The following is a 24275-nucleotide window of genomic DNA, read 5'->3' as shown; positions in this document are numbered from 1 at the left end:
CCTGGTATATTTGCTGAATTTGTGTTTTCTCTTAGTTGTCAGTATGAACAACTACTGTTTCAGGTAGCAAAGAGTTACCATGCCAGGGCACACATGTGTGACACTCTTTCCTAATCTTCAAGAGGAAAAAAAAAACAAAAACCAAAAGTGTTTGGAGCAAAAATCCTCACAGATTCTGCCTTTAAAGAAATATGAACTCTCAACTGTTTCAGCTGCTGGGTTCCAGCAACTGCTGTTTATTCCTTTCACCCACAGAGTGAGAACTGAATAATAAAAGGTTAAGAGATGGAGTTTTGTGAGTGAGATGGTTTGAGTCAAAGAATTACACTGAATGTAAACAGACTAGAAATGAAGAGGGGAGTTGGTGGGACACCTTATGCTGGTAGAATGTTTATTTACCACAGTACAGGGCTGACTGAACAGGTAGCTGTCAGGGGAAGCATTCATTCATGGGACTGGGCTGGAGAATGATAGAGGGCCTGATCCAAATTTATTAGGAAAAGCATTGCTAGTAAAACATAATGCAGCAGTGACCATTGTTATAATAGTTATTAGAGAGTTAGTGTAGTTTGCTACTCAGATGTGACAATATTAAGAGGTGAAAAGGGGGCAGTTCTTGCTACATGGACAGCACTGATGGGATTTTTAAGTTTGCCATTTTCCTGTGGCCAGAGAGGTAAATAACTCAGAGACATAGCTTGATTTTAGCCATGGGATGGCAAAGGGAAAACCAAGTCATAGCTCTGTAGATACTCAGTTGCTCCACTGGCAGCCTCAGCCTTTCCTATCTTCTCAGGATGGAATTTTTTATGATAGTTCTGAGCTTTGACTTCATTCTTAGTGGCTGAATTTGTGTCCAAATGCCTCTTTTCTGCCTGCTTAGACTAGGTGGGGGAGGTATTGCCCTAGAGGATCATGCTGTTTGAGGACAATAAACAGCTCTAAAAATTCATTACTTTCTTTAACCCCCACCTTCTCATTATCATTTTGCAGTGATAAATACAAAGTGCAGATAAGCAGAGAAAATAGAAGATGTGAAATACCCATGACAAAATACAGCAGCATTAAAATGACACTTCCTCTGCCTTTACTTGGAACAGCAGCTAGCTGACATGACAGAAATCATAAAACTGAAAAGCAAAAATATTTTCAGCAAAAAAGGGTGATTTGATAATTTTTAAAGATTATTCATAGCCTGTACTTCACTGGAGAACCAAAGTCCCCAGGATTTGTTAGGATACATCCTGTGTGGCTTTCAGGATGGGTACCAACATCATACTGTCAGCTGAGCTGCACTAGGAGCCATATGATGCCCCATGGTCTAACAGCAGGGTTTGCAATGCAGATCAACCATTCCTAAATTTGGTGGGCATTATCTTCTCAGGGCAAAGCTCACTCACACCCACAGCATTATCCAAGACAAAGCTCAAGAGTCTTTTCTTCCCTATGACTTTTTAAAGAGAGATGCGTCCTTAGAGGAAATGTTGGGATGAAAATGTTTAAGTATTATTCAGTATGTTCCTGAAATTTTCCAGTGCTGCTCTTATTCAGGATTAAGTTCTACTTTATTGTGTTGTACCAACAAACAAACAACAAATCCAACCCCAAGGCATTTAGTCTTAATCCACTGGATTTTTACTGCACTACTGCTTAAGTGGGAACAGACCTCAAATGCTGCTACTCCTTTTCTGAAGGCAGAAGACCGTAGCACTTGAGCTCAGAAGCTTGACCATTAATTGTTTGTATTGCAGAGCCTATGACATACTTAAGTAGCTGAGCACAACAATAAACACAATAGCCAGTTCATTAAATCATTCTTTGTTAAGACTTTCCAAAGCTTTGGGCTTAAGCCTCTTAAAATTGAAATCATTATGCTATTTTTTTTAACAAATGAGCAAACATAACTCACATAAAAAGGGGAAAACACAACAGAGTCTTTGATGTATGCATCATCACTGTGATGTCTTACTGAGATTAAACTATATGTCTAACACTGCTAAGAGGTTTCAACAGCTCTTTCCAAGGAGAAGCTGAAATCAGGAAGGGCTATAAAGTGCTGCCACTGCTGTCACCTCTCCTGCAACAGCTTTCCTTGGCCTGTCACATCATGAGAGAGGCTATCAATAAACTTTGTAGAGTGGTGTTTGTGGTCCCTCTTGTGTCTGTAAGTTCCTGTCAAAACCTTGAATGTTGACACACCCTGACAGGCTCTGAGGATGACTAGAAATGACAAAAGGTGGAAGCAGGAATGGAGGTTTGCTGCCTTGGGTGAGTTTGTTCTTTTAACACCATATACTAATATTCAGGCTTAGAAAAACAGCCAAACTATTCACAGCCATGAGGTATTAGGCAGACATTTTAAACAAGGCTATTTAGATATGGATAAAATACCTTAATAAAACGCTACTGTGATGAGTGCACCAAGTTATGCTCCTTTTAAAATTAAATCATAAACCTCACCCTTTCTTTTGCTACACAGCTCTGGCTGCCTACAGCTCGTTTCTTTCTGTGCCAACATTATAGTCACACTGCGAAAGAACTTGGTTTATCTTTCTCCATAAAACAATCCTGCCCCTTTACTCACATCATATGCCATGTGCAGAATCTCTGCCTTTCCCATCCTGTAAACACTGTTAGTATGTGAAATCACATGCTATTTGCATGAGAACATATTCTAAGGAAAGCAGCAGAGATATGCAGAGCTAAGCAAAGACTAAAAAGAAGAAATTGCCATTTCCCCCCCCCCCCCACTGTTGCTACTATCTGCTTTTTCTCTTCCCTCACTTGAGACGGTTATGACCTTTGTTGTTAGGACCATGTCAGACTAAGGGCCAGCCTCTGATGGGTGCTGAGTGCTCCCTGGTTTTGATGGGTTACTCAAAGCTTCTAGGGCCCAGTTTCCTTTCCACAGGTATCCCTAAGCAGTTTTGGCCTGGGGAGTGTTGCTTACAGGCTTGAGAAGTGACATGTTCCTCTCTGGGAACAATGAAGACAAACAATAATGGGTGTGTTGAACATCCTACTCTATCAGGCCATTTTTTAATTGCTTTTTCACTTTTTTCATAATTTCTTACAATTGTTGCTAATATAAATTTCAAGACAGAGCTTACCCTGATATGGAAGTTACAGAATCATAGCCAAGGATTCTTTCTCTGTGAATTACCAGCCCCCAAGGCAGTTCTTCCTGACAAGATGAGGGTGAAGAAAACAGGTGGGAGGGGGAGGAGGCAAAGTCCAGCTTCTTTTTTCCTATGTAAGGTACCTCAGCCTGAGCATAGGGCTGCAAACTACCTGCCTAGGACAGTCGTGGCCTCAGATCTAAAACTAGGGTCTCCTTTCTGTGCAGACACAAAGCACTTACAGCTTTAAAATACATGTATAAATGAATTGAGAGTTAAAAACTACTAGAGAATACTCCATGGGATTATCTGTACTATCAAGACAGGAAAACTTTGCAGATGCTACTGTCTCTCTAGAGGAATAAATGCTTGCATTTTAATATTCTCAGCAGCTGGTTCCTGTTGAATGCCATCAGGATGATTCAGCCACCCACCAGGAACACCAGTAGCAAGTGCACACACAGACAAATCTGCAAAACTTTCTGCTCCTGATGCCACTGTTGTTATTTTGGCAGAGTCTGATCTGTATTAGCTGTTCATTACTACCAGTGGCAGGTTTAACTTCACCCCAGGATGGTGAAAGAAAAACAACTAGTCCCTGGGGCTGACCTAATCAATCCAACTGTCTGCTTCCTATCAGTAGTGCTTCCCACAATCCACATCATTAGCAGCTTACTCTGTGGTTACCTCACTCACTTTCAGCCTCGCCACAAGTCACATGTGCCCTGCGAGCTCAAAGTGATGGCCCAGGCAGTCTGATGTCCTTCCCCCTACCGTGGTCCACATCTGATGAAAGGGACACAACCTTATAACACACTTGGTTTCTGCATGAGACTCAACTGCAATAGATTGCTTCCTCATCCCTGCTGATGAACAATTTATGTCTAAAAATACAAGGTCTGCTATCTCTCCCCATTTAAAAGGAAAAAAAAAAAATCAACCTCAGTGACGTTCTGTCTGTGGTCTGTGGACCACTTCCAGGTGTTTTATGGAGGTGCATCTGTCTAGCAGCAATAATGAGGCATTTACTTTTCCTCAAGCGGCAATGCTTCCTGACAGTTGTTGACTGGGTCAAATCACTCAATGCTTCCTCTAATCCTACTGGGACAAATTTCTGCCTCACTTTTGTCTGGCACTTCTTGGAAGTAGAGTAAACTGTGATGCCAATCTGCAGAGCCCTACCTGGAGAGGCGAAACACCAGAGAAGACAGAACTAAAGAGCACAGACACTCCAGCAGACTTGTGGACCCATGACTATAGATCTTGCAGTAGAGACAGAGTCTCTCAGTGGTAATTCATGTGATGACTGACAGCCAGAGAGTGAAAATAAACAGCTCAAATGCAAAATGGTGGGAATGTAACAGAACAGCTGCATCCATCTGGTCAATAACACCCGCTTAAGTTTTCTTCCTTAATGCTACTGCCATTTCACTTGGCTTAATAGGAAAGATGCTACAGGTGGACAACAATGCTGTATCAACATCTATTCTAAAATTATGGGGTTTAATTCCATCATTACAGAGAATACTAATTTCAGCATTATTCAGTGCTTTGAAAAAAAATCATGCTTTCATGGAGATAAATATTAGCAATGAAAAAATCAGTGGTGTGTTGGCCTTCCAACAGGAATGACCTCAAATACTGGTGCCATACATATAGATAACTCCTCAAGTAGTCTGTCAGAAAAATGTTAGAAATTTAGGTTTGTCACCTGTACCAAGTTATGCTGACATGGAAAACAGGCCAAAATAGATAAGTCAGAAATTGTTCATTGGGTAAGTGACAGAAACATTATGAACACAAGTGTTCTCGTGTCAGATCCCTGATGTACCCATACAGCTTGTGACACCTACTGCTGACTGCAGTGATATTCATCCTGGTTAGAAGAGATGCTATAATATTCCTTACTTGCTTTCCAAAGCATATCTTCAAGGATTGGTATAATTTCCAGAGTCCAGAGTCATCCCTACCATGATCTCAACTTAAATCAATGAAGTTATGGAACCACCACTTGTTCTCTCTAATAAGTGAACAGTTAAGAGCCATTCAGAGTCAGCCAGGAGTGTGCAGGAATATGGAAAAGAGAGACAGGAGGGCAGCAGAAACCGAGAGAATAATCTTTCATACCAAAACCAAACCAAAGCAAAACAATGAATGAAAATTTTAACGGCCTGACAGTTTCCTGGTATTTCATCTCATGTAAAAAACAAGAACTAAAATTCACAGAAAGCAAAATCACTGAAAATGGGGATTTAATTTAATTAAACAATAAAAACCAGTGTTTTGCATTTTTTTTCTCCTTTGAAAAAAGAATGAGAGGAAGGAAAAAGAGAACATTCAAATTTTTGCTACTTTTCTTTTTTTTCCTCAATCAATATTGAGGTTTTTTGACCAGTTCTTCCAGTAAGCTATCTCACTGGATGCGATGTGGCAACAAGGATCTGTAACTGATTGTGGTTTCAGGGCTGAGAATGCATTGGATTGCCTTCTCTGTCATTTTAGTCCCAAAGTATGTTTTAAATAGCCTTAAAGAGAATGAAAATTCTTCTCATACCAGTGACAAGGAGAAATGGCTTTAGAAAGGACTTTCATGTTTCTAACAGTTTTTGGGTTTTTGCCCTTTCGAATATTTTTTCTTTGCTTGCACAGATTCAACAGGATAGCTTTTTAAAAAAAGAATTTGGGGTACGACACTCAGTAATCCATCCATCAACAAGAATATCCAGATATGTGTTTCTTTCAAGCGGTGAGTGTCATGGCATTTCCTTACATGCACTTTGTTCGCATCAGAGACAAGTCAACCTCACAAAACCAGTTTGAAAGGATGGTGCTTTTTTTTTTTAGATATTTTAAAAAGGATGTTATTGTTATACAAGTGAGTCTGAATGATCCAGACTGACCCCATTTCAGTGCTTGGCCTACAATGGCCAGTTTTGAAATCATCATTTCTCTTACTCTATTTTGCCAGATTGGTTAGGACCAGTCATGCGTTTTCACAAGCAAATCAATATCCTTGAGAAAAATATTTTTTCTTTCTTAATAAAAACTAACCAGATTTTACCTTGGCCAGAGGATTTATCAAAAGTTTTAAGAGGAAAACATTAATATCTTCCAAGCATGAAACCCTCATTACACTCACACTCAATAATAAGCATTACCAGAGATATTTCACAGGTGAAGGAGGACAGGAGAGAAATGCTACAATATTTGAAGATGCAAGAATTCTTCATACTGAACTGTGTGAAATCCAGAGACAACCTTGCTAATCGCACCTAATTATTTTGCAAGCATTTCACAGGCCATGCTGATGCCATCTTCTCAGCTGCCCCTGAGAAAGGAAACCACCAGCTGGTTTTAGAGTTGGCTGGAGTAATTTGAAGCCAGGGGCTAAGTGACCTGTTCCAGGCTGCACCATGAGTGGGCAGCGGGTGAGGAATGATTCCATTCCGTGGTGTTCCAGCCACCAGAGCAAAGAAAGGTGCTGCCCTGGAGAGGGCTGGAAGAGAAACAACTGGAGAAAACGAACAGTACACTTACCGTAATAAAGTGTTACCCTATTCTTTGTTCCTTTGTTGGTAGGAAAAAAAAAAAAGAAGCAAAAGCTATGTGTGAGAGAAGAGCTTTCTCTTGCCTAATTAGGCCTCCCTTTCGTTATGCCCTGAACATTGGAGTTTTAATCCTGAGCACAGAGAGGCCTTGGGCAGAAAATTTGGCCAGTCTTTTTCACAAAGTTTGAATGTGTTCAGACCTTTCAAAACTGTACCAACCCCTCTCTAACCTTCAGATTAAGTAGTGTGTTTTCAATGCCATAATGAGCTAAGCCCGCTGGCCTCCTGTGAGATGGGAAAGTACCCGCTGCTTGAGAACCCCTAATCCAAGGTGAATTATTGCTACTTTTTGTTACATTCATAACATACTCTGATATTTTACCATTTGTTTTGACCTTATTGACCGCTGCAGACTAAATTTGTTTCTTTTTCCTGTCTTTAACAGCTTTATGATACTCCTCTTTTCACATTACTTTCTGTGTGTATTCTCAAGACGTTTTCTCCTTTGTTCCCATCTCTTTCCCTCTTTATGACTGGATCTTTGACTTTAGCCACATATTTCTTTCATTTCTGCCTATATATTCAAGTACAAAAAGAAACCCAATCTGCATACTGTTTCTCTTCTCTATTCACCCACTTCTTCTGCCACCAGTACCTCCTCACCTCTCACTTCAAATTCCATTACTCACGTCCCTATTCCCTCTAACTCTATTCTGGGTGTCAAAAATTTACCACCTGTTAGCCAGACCAGCAAAGTTTATTAATCCAAGCATGGGGAGAAGATTTCTGACAGTAGAGGGCTCCTTAATACATCAGACAAAGGCATAGATGAAGTTAAGTCAAATTCAGACTCAAAACAAGTAGAACAGACTTTAAAATCTTCAGAATAATTGTCTTAAATATGTGGTCATTCCTGATAACCACATGTCCTGATTAGTTAAAAACTTTAGGATTATCTGTTTCAGTCTCTGAAAGATATGTTCCAGCTCAGCTGAACAAAAGTGCTTCCAGAAATTCAGTAGGCTTTATCTCGTAAAAGTAACTGGTTACGACTATTGAAAGTGCCCTTCCCGCCTGACCATCTTCAGAGATGAAAAGGCATCAGTGTCCAGTCTGTCTCCGACTCTTCCTGGCAGTGTCCCTGTTTTTCCACCTGCTGGCAGCCATTGGATAGTTTAGGACAATTCTTTCCCTCTTCAGCTACAAGGCTATTTCCCCCTGTTTGCAGGGGTTACCCCTTCTCAAGCCTGGGCATCACAGCTCTTTTAAAAAGGGTGACTGTGAGTATCTGAATGGACGTATTTTCCTAGCAGCCACCTGTACACTGAGAGAAAAAGCAACTTCTACTTTTCAAAAGCCTTTTCTCATTTTAAAACTCCAGTCCCCACCCCAGCTCCTGCTCAGGGCTTTTCCAGACTGCCTCCAGTACACCTGCCTAGCTCTCCTTGGCTCACTGAGGTCCCCAGAAGCATCACTAAGAGCCCAAGATTAATACATTTTTCCAACTACATGTTCAAAGGACCGTAGCAGCCACAGAGCTATTAGGCCCAAGATACATAAAGTTATCGAGCAATCAATTTACTTTAAATTACCATTTGGATATTTATGTTCTTAATCATATCAATGAGAATATACAGTCATATCTTAACTGAAGTACAACTGACAGACATGGAACCAATCGGCATCGAATACATGGATTTTTCAAGGTCTGTTTAAATTCAGTCTAAACTGTGGGTTTATGGCATCGCAAAAATTTACTGAAAAAACATGAGTTAATATTTGTCCAGTTCTTTCACATGAGAAGCGCTGTTACTGTTGTCAAAAAGTCTACTGTGGGCTTAAGTAGCTGTGAGAATGCAAAACAGTTTAAAATTTGAATAGCTTTCATAACTAATAGCAAGTAGGCAATATAACAGATGGCGACTCACAAAAAAGATAAACCACATCTTAATAACAATAACTTACATTCAGAGGGGTAGTATTTCCTAGTGCTCAGAGCATGAGACTGAGAACCAGGATTCCCAAATTATTCTTCTGGCTCTGTCACTGATTTGCTGTGTGCATTTAGAAAAGTCACTTAAACATTTCTGTGCCTCAGTTTCCTCATCTGCAAAATAGAGATAGTTCTTACAAACATCACCAGACCATTGAGGGGAAGAGATCCAAGCTGTCAAATTTTATAACAAGCATTTTAGACAAATGAAGGTATGGATGAGAGGTATTGACTGTTGTCATTGTTGAGTCAGTCATTGATCAAATTGCAAAGTGATTACTTTGAGCTGAGCTAATACAGCCATCCCAAGAGTGGGAGGTGGCAGCTGCTTAACTGTGCTCCATACCCCTATGGTGTGGTTGAGGTCTGGAACTGAACATTGCTCTGCACAACCGACACTTCAGAGGGAATGCAAGGAGGCCAAATACAATTGCCTTCACTGAAATTTAACCAGGACATTATGTAATCTTTAGCAGCAATCTGAATCTCTATATCTCTGATAAAAAGGAGCACCTTAAGCTCTGCAGGTTTCTGTCGTCATTAGTTGGCAGATTACTTCCTTTTGATCAGAAACAAGATTGCTTCTCACTGACTTTGCTTGGTGCAGTTCTACAGAGTTTCACAAAGGTTCTCCAAAGCAAGCACCAGAAAAGTCTTATGGTGTCTGACATGAGCATAAAACAAAATGAATAGGCTGAAAATCAATGTTCCCCTTAACTTTTTACTATATATGTTCTTTTGATGTAGTAGTTGTTGGTGTTATTTTTGTTGTTTATGAGGGATGGAAATTTTAACTGTATGAGAAGTAGAGTCTACTTAGAGAGGGTCCATTTTTGCAGAGAATTTAATGAAAGTAGAAGTTGAAGAATTGGATCAGGATGTTAAAAATGATTACAGAGAGGAAGGTTCCTTGTAGGGTACACCCAGGTGCTTCAGAAGTGTGCAGGCAATGGCACAAACTAAAGCCTGAAACCAGCTTGGTGGCTTCTCTCATTAGCAGGGATGTCTGCCTCAGATCTGCCCTGCTTAGCACTCTCAAGCTGTACAAGGTTATTGTGGCACTGATAATTTTCTGTGCCCTCTGAAAATTGTGGGGATATATTTCAACAAGAAAAAAAAAAAGATTATCTATATCTATCTATCTATCTATCTATCTATCTATCTATCTATCTATCTATCTATATCTATCTATCTATCTATCTACCTATCACAGTTGATCTCACTGAAGAAGACTCTGGCATCTTCTTTCAAAGAGCTTTCACTGGTATTTCCTGATTCTCCAGCCAAATAAATTATTACTAAACCCTTTTCTCTGGGAGCACGGAACAAAAATTATTTCTCACGCTGGCTTGATGGGATATGTAGTTGAGATTAACAGGTCAAAGAGTTTTAGGAGTCCTGTTCAGAGGGCTGCCTAAAGAATATTCCATGTAACTAACTTAAATGCTCTCCAGATGGTCAAAACTGAAAAGGCCATCTGAGCAAAAATCAAGTTTTGGAAAGTGCCATGAGAAATTTTAGCCAGAGGATGTGGATTCTGCTTGGGCTGGCTTCAATGGAAACAGACTCACTCTAAATATTAATTTTTTTTTTGTTTATTTTATACCCTTAATTTCTTACAAAGAAATGTCTGGAAATTCCATGTTGTTATTTTCAAAAATGATGAGCTCAAATCACAAAATCTGGATCTGGATGCCTGGCAGTGCCAGAAGTTCAGGAGAGTTTGGACCAAGAAGGCTGGCTCAGGCAAGTGTTGAGTGTTTTCCCAGGATTTTTTGAAGGCCAAGACAAGGGTTTCAAAGAGGAGAGAGGCATGTGCAACATGGCAGAGTTACAAAAAAACATCGCTTGGAATTTCCTGGGTTTTGTGAGATTAAAATTGTGAGTCTAATTAGTTTAAGGAAATTAGCTCTTTATAATTTTCATTTTGTATTGACGAAGTAAGAAAAATTAAAAATAGAAAGAGAAAGGAAAAATTAATGGGTTTCAGTAATTAGTTAATCAGAAAATGCTCCTGTCTTAGTGTGGCTGCCCAACACATTAAAAAAGAAAAAAGAGAAAAAAAGTAACCATGACTTTCCTCATACTTTCCAAAACAGTATAAGCTTCACCTCTGAGCTTGGAACAACTACTTGACATTTCAACTCAGCTCATTTTCTAGCGGTAAGCCACTGAAATTGGTGTTTAGGTTGAAATACCATCGCACCATAACATTAATACAGACATAGAGCAAATACATATATCCTGGCAAAAAGTAAGCCAGAATTTGTTGTTCCTACTGGCCACATCACATTTACATGACTTGCATGCACTAATGAAATGTTAAATGGAAGGGAAACCTCTTCTGAGAGCAGACCTTTTCACCAAGTGCTGAACTGGGGATCTCTGACATCTGAAAGCAGCAGGACAACTTATTACGCTGTAGGAAAACACATTTCTCTTGACAGTGGTGATCCAGTCTGAGGCCTCACAAGCCACACACTGGTGCACTAAAGAGACATGTGTTAGACAAGCTGTTTTGTCCCTTGGCTATCACCCTCCTGAGCGCTGAACAGATCTGGATTGGGCTGGCTCAGAAAAAAAGTCAGATGAAAGCAGTGAAGTTAAGCCAAGTCAAAACACAACTTTGGTGCAATTCCACCAAGTCCAAGTTATGCTAACAAAACTTCAGCAACGGAGAGCCTGTCCTCCTCTGCCCAGCCCAGAGCACTTTCAGGCATTAGCTGCAGCACTTCACTTTCAGCTCTCTGCACCTCTTTGCTATATTTATTTTGTGAGGTAGCTAAATATGTCTTTTGTAATTATTTAAGCTTTTAACATCTTTGAAATGAAAGAATCCACTCTGCAGAGATGATGTTGAAGAAGTCTGAAGAGCGTGGGGTTTTTTGTCCTATAAATAAATATGCTGAGCAACAATCCATTGAAATGGCCAAAAACTTGAAAGAAGCCTTTTAGTTCCCACTTACATTGCTCTCAAACTTCAGCATTATCATGGAGCTGTTTACTGATTGTCAAGTCAACTAAATTCATGGGCAGGTACCAGAATGAGCTGACAAATAAATACAATACCCACAGCAAGGACTGCTCAGAGTACTGGAGCACGCGTAGAGTACCAGGGAACATCATGTACCATGCACACAGAGCACACAATTCTTAAACATTCATAACATTTACTTCAAAACTAGATTTCTTCCAACAAAGTCTGTAATTGCTTCCTCGGGACGATGAATGTGCCTAAGCATGAAACGTTACAATGAAGCTGGTTTTAAGTTGGTCAAGGAAGAGAGAAAAGGAAAGAAGCCTGAAAATGTTGCTGTCAAAGAGTCTCTTATTCTTCATTGGGACAACTGGCAGAAACTAAATAAAAAGAAACGGTGTGCTGTTAAAAGCAAAGCAGACACTGGTATTTATCTGGAGGAACTGGAGGCATATACAAATAAAGTTTCAGACTGCAGGAGTCATCTCAACTCAGCTCTAGCCCCTCCACTAAAGTGAGTGCACCCTGCAGGCTCCAGAGGGATGCTGTGCTGTGCAAGCACACACTAGGTTTCTGGTTTCCAACACTGATTCAAGGGGACCACCCTAAATCCTGATCTTCTAGCTCTGTTTTTCATTACCTTTTCTCAGGAAAACCTGCACTGACTTCAGTGGGAAGGTGTCTTAGATGAGAAGTAAGAAACATCACCAACTAGCCAGGCAACTTCAATTTACACACCTACAGTACAGCTGAAATGCAGTTGTTTCTGGATTGTTAACAAAAAACCCTCTGGTCTGTATTTGCCTCACTTAAAAGATTGCTTTTGTACACTGGCCTAAGTATACACTGGAGAGGAAGGGCTAAAACTTACAGTTCTTCAGCTGTGTTAACAGGAATATCAGCCCAAAATGCATATAAATCACACCCCAAAATCTGTCCATACTTTTCCCCGGAGCGTGGCGATCAGCCCGCACACAGTCACCGCTGAACAGCACAACTTGGTAGAAGGACTGGCTGGCCAAAGCACCTACCTCTGACAGAAAGTATCAGTAACTCCTTTGTGTCTCTACAGAGCAAACAGGATTTCGGCTTTGCTGATCTTACCAAATTCGGACAAATAAACCACCAAGTTCCATAAAAATACAGCAATAATTACAGAGGGAGCAAAATTGTGAAAAAAGCTCATTTACTGGTTTGCTTGACAAAGTATATTACAATTCAGATTGCAAAAAACTGAAGCAAACGAACAAAAACCCGAACGCTTTAAATTCCTCTGATAAAACTTAAATCTCCTTCCTTCAAAACCTCTCACTTTGGAATATTTTAAGGATTTTCCTTCCCCCCCAGCTTTAAAAACCAATTCTTAACAATTCTCAACAGAAATCCTTAGTTCATTAAGAGAAATTAAAACATTGCATAGGAAAGTATCAAAACAAAACATTACCTCTCATTTGGAAAGACAGACCTTTTTCCTTGCAACGATTTAGTAAATTTGATTTCAATTCAGTGTTTCTGTTGACATGACTTATCATTTTCAGACAAAAAAGTTGTGCAGCAGTGTTTGTCTAAATAACACAGTACTAAAGACAGCACAAACAGGGAAAAATATCATCTTAACTAAATGTGACTCGGTATCAGAAATGCTGCTGCCACAAGGCTACTTTGCTACACACCTTCAATTGTTGGCTGCTGTCTGGCTCCCCCCATCCTATTATTAGGCACCAGAGTTCTGATGCAGGAAACTTTTATGGGCGGCGTACACAAAGCATGTCTAATTTCTAACTCGCGCTTCATCCTCTCTTCCTCCAGCACAACGTTTCATTTTCTCACAGCCTAACTTCCCCCATTTGCTCACCTAAATACAGAAAACCCCAGTACAGGGATCGCTGCCTGACAGCTTTTCAAACTCGGTGTGGAGAAGGTGCCCAGATGAAATAAATAAACAAACAGAGGGAAGTTTATGAAAGTGAAAGGAACGGCACGGAGCAGCAGCAGGCAGCTCTGTACTCCTCCTTAGACTGACACAGGTGTATCCCAACTTCACCCATGCAGGCAGGAGACACAGGGAGACACGTACGGGTACATATGGACACACCAAGAAATGCCAGAAAGGGCACAGGAAGAAGCAAAAGAGAGAAATAAAGCCAAAAAGTGTTATTTATTTTTACAACTCGACAATGAACTTCAATTTTGGCAGAGGATTAAAAACAGCCCTGGGAAATGATTAAGTTTTTTTTTTCTTTTCTGTAAAGCTTCAGCACAAAAAGAGAGATTATAAAGGGGATACGCTCACACGGGCACACATAAAATAGGGGGAAACTAAGGAGAAGGAAATGAAAGGAAAAGAAAACAAACAGCCTCCTAACAGGCCCATACTGCTAACGGGAGTCCAAATAAAGAGTCATATGATATCTGATAGTGCAGGACACGTCGCCAGGAGCTGGAGCGGATTGCCTGCAGGAAGAAAGAGCCAGTGTGTTACTGCTCAAAGAGCTTTTCTTTCCCCATTTTCTAAATATTTTTCCCCCTCTCTCTCTTTTCTCCTATACTGTGAATGTGTTAGTCTCAGGTTAGGTCCATGAAGTGCCCAAAAGAAAGCTATCATCCTCCCTACTTCTGGATGCAGTGACAGTCACTGGAAGATGCCTTATAGAGACTGGGGGGGCTAAATCTAGGTTTCAGCTCTGTTCTGACCTCTCTCGTATATTACCATTTCCAGGGTTGCAGATACAAAATTCTCACCAAAAAAATTGTGAGATTAAAAAAAAAATAAAGAGGGGATGGAGAGGTCGGATAGGGGGAGAAGAAAAAATATTCACGCAGAAAAACTCGAGACTGCTTACCCTATGGAAAACTTCAAAGGCCAAGTCCCATTTCTGCTCTCTTTTGCTTACTTTTCCTGTGATTTCTTTTTTTTTTTTCTTTTTTGGAGAGAGCAAGAGAGGAAAGTCACATATTCAGAGAGGAAAGTCAAAATATTCAGACCATGAAAAACATCAGCAGTTGGGAAAACTCTCTGGAGGAATGAGGAAAGCAAGGATTTTAAGTAAAATAAAGGCATTTGGAATTTGCCAAAAGTTTTTCTATTTGTTATCGTAGTCCATCCCTCTCGGCCAAATATTCCACATTAAACTGGGGAGCCCGCTAAGTACTTTTAGCTTGGCATCACTATTGCTGCTGCCCATGGAAAGGCAGAACACCTGGGTTACCTGCAGCAAAGGAACCTGTACTCAGAGCGGGGGACTTCAGCCTGTGATGAGTCCCCAACTTCTGCTGGGAGAGCTGTGCCCACCGCAGCTTTGGAGAGGGAAGAGTCCCAGCTAATGGAGCTGTGGGGATGCAAGCCCTCAGTCTAGATAATGGTATGAAAACAAAACTGTGTTTAACTGGTGGTTTCACTTGTCATGGACAGTTTCCCTGTTCCCTAGTTTCTGCACGGGACAGGCTGTATCCTGCAGGATGTTTTGGCACTGTAGGGTGCTGAGATTTCTAAAGCGGTGCAAGCAGAGCCCAAGGATGGATTTTTCTCCCCCTCATCACATGAGAAAATGTAAATGGACTAATTTCCTGTGTACACTTACACAATGCATAGGTGTTGCTTAAAAGCAGTGTTACAACAGATATGTGATGCCTACGAAGCTGTAACAGACAACCTCTTCTGAGGAAAGCCTGCAGCATGAAAATAAAAATCAAGGTATTGTAGTAGTAGTGCAGCCAGAAAGAGCATCGTAACTCTCTAATTATTTTCTCTAGTTTTGTGTTTTGTGTGCTGAGGATTTTTAGGGGGGATATAACATGCAGTTTCCTCTCTTGTTTTCTGTACCTCTGCTATATGATGCTGCTCTTAGATTGTCAATTTGTCAAAGCCAGGAAAATACAAATCAATATAGGAAGGAAGGCAGAATTTGGCTAAAGAAGGCACCTCCTTAAGCTACTGAATTTGCAACAGTATATATTCTCAAACATTCTAAGCACTGCACAGGAGATGCTGTAGAGAAGATCCTGTGTGCTATACACTGTATGCAACAAAATTCAAATCAAACATCTCCTTAAACGTGATGCGCTATTCCCTTGTAAATGACATGTGCCTTTTTCACGTACAAATAGACAAAGAGTGTATCTATAAGAAACACATTCAGAAGAACAAAAAATCTACAGTGCAAGAAAGTCTATCCTGAAACCCTCAATCTGGGGCTCGACTGAAGAAGTAATCTCAGAAGGTGAAATGGAGCCATTTAAAAGAAGGTCCACCTAACAAGAGGAACAAGGAAACAAACAAATAAACAGCAACAAAAAAACCCAAAACAAAACAACAAAAAAAAATTCCCTGAGCTCCTACTAATCATTTGAGCTGCCAATGAGAGGTGACTTTTAGACAGATGGTCAGGGGAAAGCTGGGTCCGTGGACACAGACGTTAGTGCCCCATCTGTATTTTAGGATCCTAGCTTCAACAAGCCATTACCAACTTTTTTTCTAAGTGACAGAAAGTGAAAGATTTCTGTTCCCGCTAATTTGCTTCTTTTTTACTGAAACCACCCCACTTTCCTCTTTTTTTTTCTCCCGGTAAAAATTTGTTGGTTGATTTTTTAAGTAATCAGAAACTGTTTGCAGTGTAACTTTCATGCCAAAAAAAAAAGGAAAAAAAAAAAAAAGATGCTAGGTAAGTTGGCAAAACAGCAATTGGAATTTAAAGAGAGAGTTTAAAAAAGGGAGAAAAGAACGACATACCAAACTCACTTCTTCTTGTCCCCCTTCCATTCCTGTTCTTATTATTTCCAAATTATAATTTGGAGGTAAGGGAACTGCATTTCCTTTCAATCTATTTTGTTGCTGCCACACATTCTGTGCTTTGCTTCTCTCTCATTCTTTTTAGGAGGGAGAAAAAAATCCCTAATAAAAATAGAAAAACATATCTCAGGCGTTAAGCTCGCTCTCCCCCTTCCTTTGTAAAGAACTCTTTGTTCTCTAGTGAAAATGCTGAAAAAAATCCCCGGGCTCCCTGAAACAAGTGCAAAACACTTAGAGGCTTTTGGGCTGGCGAGGAGCCAGAAACCCTCCCGCTGTCTGGTTAGGAAGAGAGGAAAGAGAGAGAGAGAAGAGAGAGGGAAAAAATTGGAGCTTCCTTTAATAGACATAGGAAGCAGGTCTTTTTTTTTTTTTCCCCTTTTTTTCCTTTTTTTCAAAACTGGCGGTCAAGCGTTAAGTAACTCCCTGTCTAAATCCACCTGCTGGAAATGAACTTGGGTAACCCCCCCCAGGGGTGCACAAAGAGGAGACACAGTAACACACTCCCGGCTCTTCTCCCACCCGCCCCCTCCCCGCTGCCCTGCTTCCATTCTCCCTGCTCCCAGCACACAAATGCCCACAGCTCGCACTCCCCCTGCCACCACCAACCACCGTACCAAAATAAACGCTCGCTCCATCTACTTAAAGAGCAGAGACGGCTGAGGGGGTGGGGGGAAAGAAGGGAAAAAAAAACCAAAACAAACAACCAAAAAAAAAAAACCGGGGGGGAGTAAAGCGCTTTTTTCCATCTCGGTTGCGACAGTGATAAGGGGTAGGGAACATCTCATACCTGGTGTGAATGCTAATCAGCCAGGAGTTCTCCTTTTTTCCCAAGACAGGGAACTGTTTCCTTCCAAATTTATTAGAACCTCCTCCACTGCCTCTTTGAAAAACCTTCTTTGTCACCCTCTTCCCAAGTCCTGATACTTCTTTAAAAAAAAAAAATGGCTTCGGAGCTCCTTCTATTCTTGATATTGATTCTCTCTCTCTCTCCCTCTCTCTCTCTCTCTCTCTCTTTCTCCCTCTCTCTTTCTCTCCCCCCCCACCCCTCCTCCTTTCTCCTGTCTCTGTCTCTTCTGAGTGGTCTATTGATAAGTCCCTAGAGGCACTGGGTCAGCCTGCCCGTAGGAAACCAGACACAATGCACAAATCTCCGAGTGCCATTCTGCCATCAGCAAGCAGACCACGTTTAGGAGAGAGGAAAAAAAAAACACACACACACACACACACACAGTAGAGCAAAAGACAGAGAGAGAGAGAGAGAGAGAGAGAGAGAGAGAGAGAGGGAGAGTGTGAGAAAAAGACTGATTGGAACAGGAGGGAGGGAGGGAGGGAGGGAGCGAGAGAGCGAGGGAGAGAGAGCGACACTGCCAGTCAGGTTAATCATCCCTACTTTAATTAGCTGTTCGGCTTAGACATAAAACAATTGAATTTGAATGATCTGTCAGTGGGCTCGGCTGAACCAAAGGGGAAATGCGAATATTACAAAAAAGACTGTTGGTGTATTCAGATAAGCTCGCAGGGAAAATCCTCAAAGGATAACTATTAAAACTTACCACCAAACAAAAAGTAAGATTCAAATGGCATTATACAGAGGCTATCTCCAAAAAGCTGGGAGATCCCTTCCCTCTCTTTTTTTACACATCACTTCAGCTTTTGCCAAAATAAACACCTGCACCTTCTCACAGTCTTCAAAGACTACCTGTCCTGCGGGGTGGGGAAGGGAGTGCAGGTTTGCCTGCTACCTTGGCTTGCTTAAGGGAAGACCATGCTGCCCTTCAGTCAAATTTTCCTGATGGATCACCGGAATGTTATGATTCTGGAACTGCACAAGCTCTGGGAGCACATCCTTGCCATGCATGTCTGCACAAATACAGACAAATCGAGCACCGACAGGGTACAGACGGAGATGTTGTGAAAAGGCAGTGCTAGGTATTGGGGTAAGACAAGTCTCAGGCACCAAGGAGGTGGAGAAATTATCCCCCCAAATAGGTGGCAAAGTAATATATTTCTTCTACCCTGGGCTGCAAAATGAAGTACAGTTCAAATGGATGGTTCCTGGTGATACCCAGTGCAGTGGCAGCACTGTGTAGCAGGCAAGGCAGAGATTTATGACACTTGTGCAAAGTCTGCTTCTTAAAAGGTGTGGGCCAATTGGCCTCTCCCTCTGAGAAGGAAGGCAGCAGATAACACCCTGCTCTGGGAGGGAGCTGTCAGCATGTTCAGCCCCTGGACATCACACCCCTGCCCTGCCAGAACATTCCCTTGTCAGAAGGAAGGGAACTGCTTTGGGTTTCAGGACACTGAATGTCCCCTCATCAGGGGCTCAGATGTCCCCTCCTGAGCAAATAGCACCAAGGGAGGTGTTTGAATTTATTGTGCAAGGTAAGTATATTCTCTGTGTTCCAAATACATTTTCTGTATTTCATACAGGGCTGCAGCTACAACAGCAAATCCATAATTCCTGATCAGCTCCGTGAACATCTGCTTTATATAAACTTTTAAATGGGCATGACTAACCTGCCAGTGCCACTCAAAAGCATGGGAAGAAAGTAGAGAAAGGACTCACAATGCAGCTGACTGCTGGCCTTTCAGAGGGAGTGCTGGGATTCTCCCCTCACTCTGTATTTTAGGTATAAATGCTTAAGGAAGGAAGAAACAAAAGACAGAAGTTCTATCAATGTCTCTATATTAATTTTATCATTTTTTTGACATAGGTCTCCAGGCAAATCTGGCACCAGCTTTTATGTGTTTTGCTTTTAATGGAGAGCTGATGGGAGATGTCACTATTATTCATTCCTTCTATCAACTTCTGCTATGGGAAAAGGTGGGCTCCTGCCCTTTTTCACCTTTTTAAATGTTACATGCTGGCTGGCTGCATCCCATCTGCCTACCAGCCCCTTTGGGGCCCATTGACTCAGCACAGTTTACAGAAGACCCAAACAGTCAATAAGAGAGGGATGCATTGTAGAAACAATTGGGACATTGGGCTTAATGAGGTTATGTAGGAGGTCTCCCCTCAGCCTCCCCAAAATATGCATTTTTCACAAATATTAAGGAAGATAGATATCCCAAGGAACAGAAAAGGAGATTTCAGAGAAATACAGCACCATCAAAAGCCTTGACTCCTTTTCAGATGAGATTTTGTAGAGCACAGTGACACAGACAAGTCTCTTCCCTGGGTCAGTACCAAAGAAATAATCCAACAGAGTGCAAAACAGCTCTGGGCTACATTTCTAATAAAATATGCAGAGGACCTGACCACCTTATACAGGGATTCACTGAAGAAACAGTGCTGTCATGTAATTACCAAGCATGGTAATGGTACACGGGGCCCTCCCTAAGGTTGCACAGACAACATTAGCTGTGGCATTTCCTAACTTTTAAGTATTTGACTTAGTAACATTAGCATTACAGTAATGCATTTTCAGTATAATTTCTCAGCGTTTTCTTTAAAAGTCAACTTAGAAGCTGTTCCATGCTGCTGCGGAGGCTGGGGCGGGTTGGCACCTGTGGAGCTGTAATACAGGACTCCACCACTTCAGCCGGCAGCGCCAGCAGCAGCTCGACTAAAACGGCGCTGATGAGGGGATCAACCACTGGAAGACTGTGAGGACACTTCATTCAGTGATTTGACAGTGTCTTCCTGACTAAGAAAGTTCTGAGAAACAGGAGCCCTAAGCTGACCTTCAAGGAGGAGAGCAAAGTTCACTGCCACAGACTTTGGATCTTTGGACCCTGGCTCCCCAAACCCGCACATCTTCTGTTGCTGTTGGATTTGCTTCCATTCAGTTGACTCCATGGACTGCTGCCCCTCTTGCTTTGTAGCTTACTTTCTCTCATGTTATTTCTCCCTCCCCAGACTACTCCTTGTCACAGTCTGTTCCTTATCCCATTGCCCTAAAAGAGGCATTTCCTCAAATATCCCTTCCCCTCTGCTCTACCCCAGGCATGAATATACCCTGAGCACAGAGGAAAGCAAACTGCTTAGCATGGTAAATTAGGCCACGTGGTGTTTCAGGCTGCCTTAACTAGACCACTCCTTGCAAGACTGTTTAAAACTAACTCGGGTATCATAATTTGCAATCCACAGTGTAGACATATCAAAATGTCCTTGTTCTCATTTCCACTGCTTGCTGCCATAGCAACCCCTGGTCAAAAGGAAATTTCCATTGATATCAGAAGGAGCAGCATTTCACCCAGGTGAGTTTTTTCTATGTGGCACATATTTTATTAGCATGTGTTCCTGATGCAGAGATCCTCAAATCTCCTATAGCACCTAATGTAGAAAACACTACTGCTAAGTCCTGCTCTTAGCTGGTCCTCTTCTACTGGAAGCTACAGAAGTAAAGGACCTCCTGCTATCTACATGAATATCGTCCAAGAGCTGATTTGTAGTCTAAATAAATGCAAAAGGCCAGGAGGAGCTCCAGAAAATGTACATCACCTTGCCCTCCTGAGATTATTATCACAGATTTAACTCAGATACATGATGACGATTTCTAGCTTTGCATGGTACCCTCTTGCTTGCTCTTCTTTCATATAAATTATTCCATGTATCAGGGAGATTTAGCAAAAGGATCAACAACTGAAAGCTTAGTCTGTCTGATCAGTTGAAAAAAGTTTGCTGTTTGCTATGGAAAAGGCAATCAGTGCTGCAACAAGTTTTCAGACTCATATGTATGGCAACCATTCCATATGTTGCTACAGAATTGGAAGAGATCTTTATGAGAACTGTACCTGGATTTGCCATTGGCAAATGGCAGGATTTATTAAAGGAAAAGCTACCAGAACTGCTCCTCACCTTCTGACTTATACATGTATTACTTAAGGGCAGCCAAAAGCAGGACAGAGAAGTGGCAGAGTACTTACTCCTTTAAAGTATATAAAGTATTCTACGATGCAACTTGTAGCACTCAGTACAGCTGACAAGAGCTGACATTAATGGCAAATCAACAGATCTGGGTGGCACGGAGAAGAACTTGGTTCCTTTGCAGAGAAGGAGCTCTTGTCTATTAAGAAGCTCTGTCTATTTGAAAAAATGGAATTTAACTATGTAATCTCAGGATGAGTTGTATAAATATATTCCTCTAGATTTATTGGCTTGTCTTCATAAACAGCTGTGAGTCTGTGCTTTTTGTTCAGAGATGTAAACCAGCACAGCATGTTGGAGAGGGTGAATACACAGTTATTATTCAGTATGTAAGAAATTAGAGAAAGAGACTGGGAAGTCCACTTGTTACAGAAATCAACTCCTTACTTATCTTTTGGGAAAGCATCCTTCCTAACTTGCACCACTGTGCTCAGTAGGTGCCTCTGCATGCTAAAGGGAGAAAGGTACCATGCCTTGCATCTGGGTCATTTCTGTCATATATGGCATTTGATTTTCTGGGGCAAAACAAACAAGCTTGTTCCTTCTTGCACTGATTACCAGAATCAGCCCTCCTCAAACCTCACTTCTCCCCACCCTCCTCCTGCCCCAACTATATGGAATGTCCAGGATTGGTTCCTAAAGCACCTTTTACCTACAAAATACAGCTCTCAGTTCTCAAGGCAGTTACTTTCAGAGATTTGTTGACAACAGGGAAATGTAAAGGGAAACATCAGAGGGTCTCCATATTTTTACTTTCTCAGACACTCTGAATATAATGGCCTAATTTGTGGAAGAGCTTCTCTTTTTAAAAAGGGAGAAAATACTGCAAACTGGTCTATGAGAGACATGCTTCTTCTTTTGTTTTAGTGCACTACCACTGCAGTAAGATGTGCTGAAAAGTGAGCCATACCCTCCTGGGCACCAGTGCAATCCCCTTGCCTTCACTGGAAAAGCAACAGTGCAACCTAGGGGAACTCCATAAAACATCTGGTTGAGAAGACATGAGAAGAGCAAGACTCTGCTTTTCTCCCTCCTCAGAGGGAGAAATGCATACTTTTTGCATTGGGTCAAAAAGTAACGTTTTGAAAGTGTGATTTTACAAAAAATTAAGGAAATCTGATCACTGGTTAAAAAGCAGATCAATGAGGACATGATTTTTGCAGGTAACATGTCTTCTGTACATTTATAAGGAAGTTTATTGTGAAGGCTCATAAAGATTTTTAAACGCTTGAAAACATTAACTCTCTACCCTCTATCATGATCCATACTATTGTTACCAATTGCATCTCTGCTCCAAAATTAAAATTATTTAAACAGCATCTTGTGTTATATTCAGCCTATTCTGCTCTGTTCTATTATATTTTATTCTATGATTTTTGAAAGAAGCATAAGTATCTCAGGATGTCAGGAGGTTTAATTTTCTCTCATACCTTCATGGGTAGACAATTATAATTCTGATTTGAAGAACTTTAAAGCGGACGCCTGCCCCACTTCTGTTCTAACGCTGACGGGAAACATGCTGCATATCCCTCTTGCTAACTTTGGTGCTGTCACATAGTCACAAATCTTATTTCCTGCATTTGGAGGTGACAGGTATTGTGCCTCTGCTACCAGCCTTTCTTATCTAAAGATGCCTTGTTTCAGGAGGCTTTTCCATGGGCTCAACGGTGAGGAAAAATTGTAATTATTTTCATATTCCTCATTCTAGACAAAACCTTTGTAAGAACAACAACATTGCTTGCAATGTGGGGAGCTGTACAGCCACAGCATGCCAAAACCACGAGATTGCCACCAAAATAACCCCACTGAGGCCTTTTCTTTTCTCTGTCCAACCATTAGTTTTGTCTCAGGGACAGCTGCAGAAGGGTGTCTATCTGCACATACCACTTCATCTCTTAGACTTGGATATAAATAGAGTGGGAAGACAAAAACCCAGAGGAGGGTGTAGAGTTCTGACTCTTTTCTGCAGCAGATATAACCGTCCATCACGTTCTTCACATGGGTGAAGCCATAAGGGAAGAGGACACAGATAGGGTTTATTTCCATCTCCAGTCTCTCCACAGACAGAGCTGCAGCTTGCACAGTGACTGGAACACGACTGGCTCAGGAAATGAAGAGTAGCACATCACTCATTTTTCCTGCCTGTTTGCTCCTAATTATCTTGCAATACATCTCACTGGTAGTTTTATCATACAGAAAGACAGAAGGTCTTTCTTCTGGTTACAGCACATAATGAATACTTTTAAAATGGCTTGCTATTCATTCCTGGGAAAACCTCAATCTCTTTCTCCCTTCCTCAAGCTCACTGCCTCTTCTTCTGGGGTTATTGTTTTGGTTTTGAGTTTTTTTGGGGAGAGGTAGGATGTCAATTCCCTGATAATGTATCCTGATTAAAGGACAAGAAGGGCCAGCAGAGGTGGCTTTCCCTTTCTTTTGATGACTGTGGCCACACTGAAAGAAATGTCAACAATCTCCATAATTTAATTTTGTCTAATACAACACCTCTTACAGGCTTGAGCTATGCAGCTCCTGTGTACCCCTTAGCACAAATCAACAGAACCACTTTTATACTTGTCTTCCAATATTTCTCTCCAACCTCAGAGAAAGAGAGAATTGCTAGAGGGCAATGAACTCTCATTTTGCCATTGACATTTCTGCAATCCATCTCCTTCAGTTGGGAGACCCTTTCACAGATCCGGAACCTCACTAGCATAAGAAAGAATTAGCATAATTAAGAATTAGACTCAGGGTCTCTAAAATGGGAATCATAACAATGACTAACGTCACAAGAGTGTTTTCAGAATTAATTCAGGTAAGTAAAGCACTTACAAGATAAAAATGTAGGAGCTGCCACATCAGATTAGACCACTGCTTCTTCTAGTAGAACATCCCATGTGCAACAAACAGCAGCAATTAATGCAGGGTAGCAGATCTGGGGTTCCCCCTCTGTGCAGGAAAAGGGTTCAGTCTAAGAATAGT

At 41.3% G+C, this 24275-nt stretch overlaps 1 long non-coding RNA gene across 2 annotated transcripts; it reads right to left on the bottom strand.

Moving 5' to 3' along the window:
* Positions 1-12806: 12806 nt before the first annotated feature.
* Positions 12807-17572, bottom strand: LOC118688886 (uncharacterized). Of its 2 annotated transcripts, XR_004980525.1 has the most exons (4): positions 17214-17572; positions 16367-16528; positions 14481-14653; positions 12807-14091 (listed from the first exon to the last, which is right to left on the bottom strand). It is a non-coding gene; the product is annotated as an uncharacterized LOC118688886 (long non-coding RNA). The 2 variants fall into 2 exon arrangements; XR_004980524.1 differs by lacking the exon at positions 12807-14091 and having other exon boundaries at positions 14106-14653.
* Between the last annotated feature and the right edge of the window lie 6703 nt (positions 17573-24275).

Source organism: Molothrus ater, chromosome 2, assembly GCF_012460135.2.
Source record: "Molothrus ater isolate BHLD 08-10-18 breed brown headed cowbird chromosome 2, BPBGC_Mater_1.1, whole genome shotgun sequence".
Lineage (NCBI taxonomy): Eukaryota > Metazoa > Chordata > Aves > Passeriformes > Icteridae > Molothrus > Molothrus ater.
This window is presented reverse-complemented; position numbering and strand designations above follow the sequence as displayed.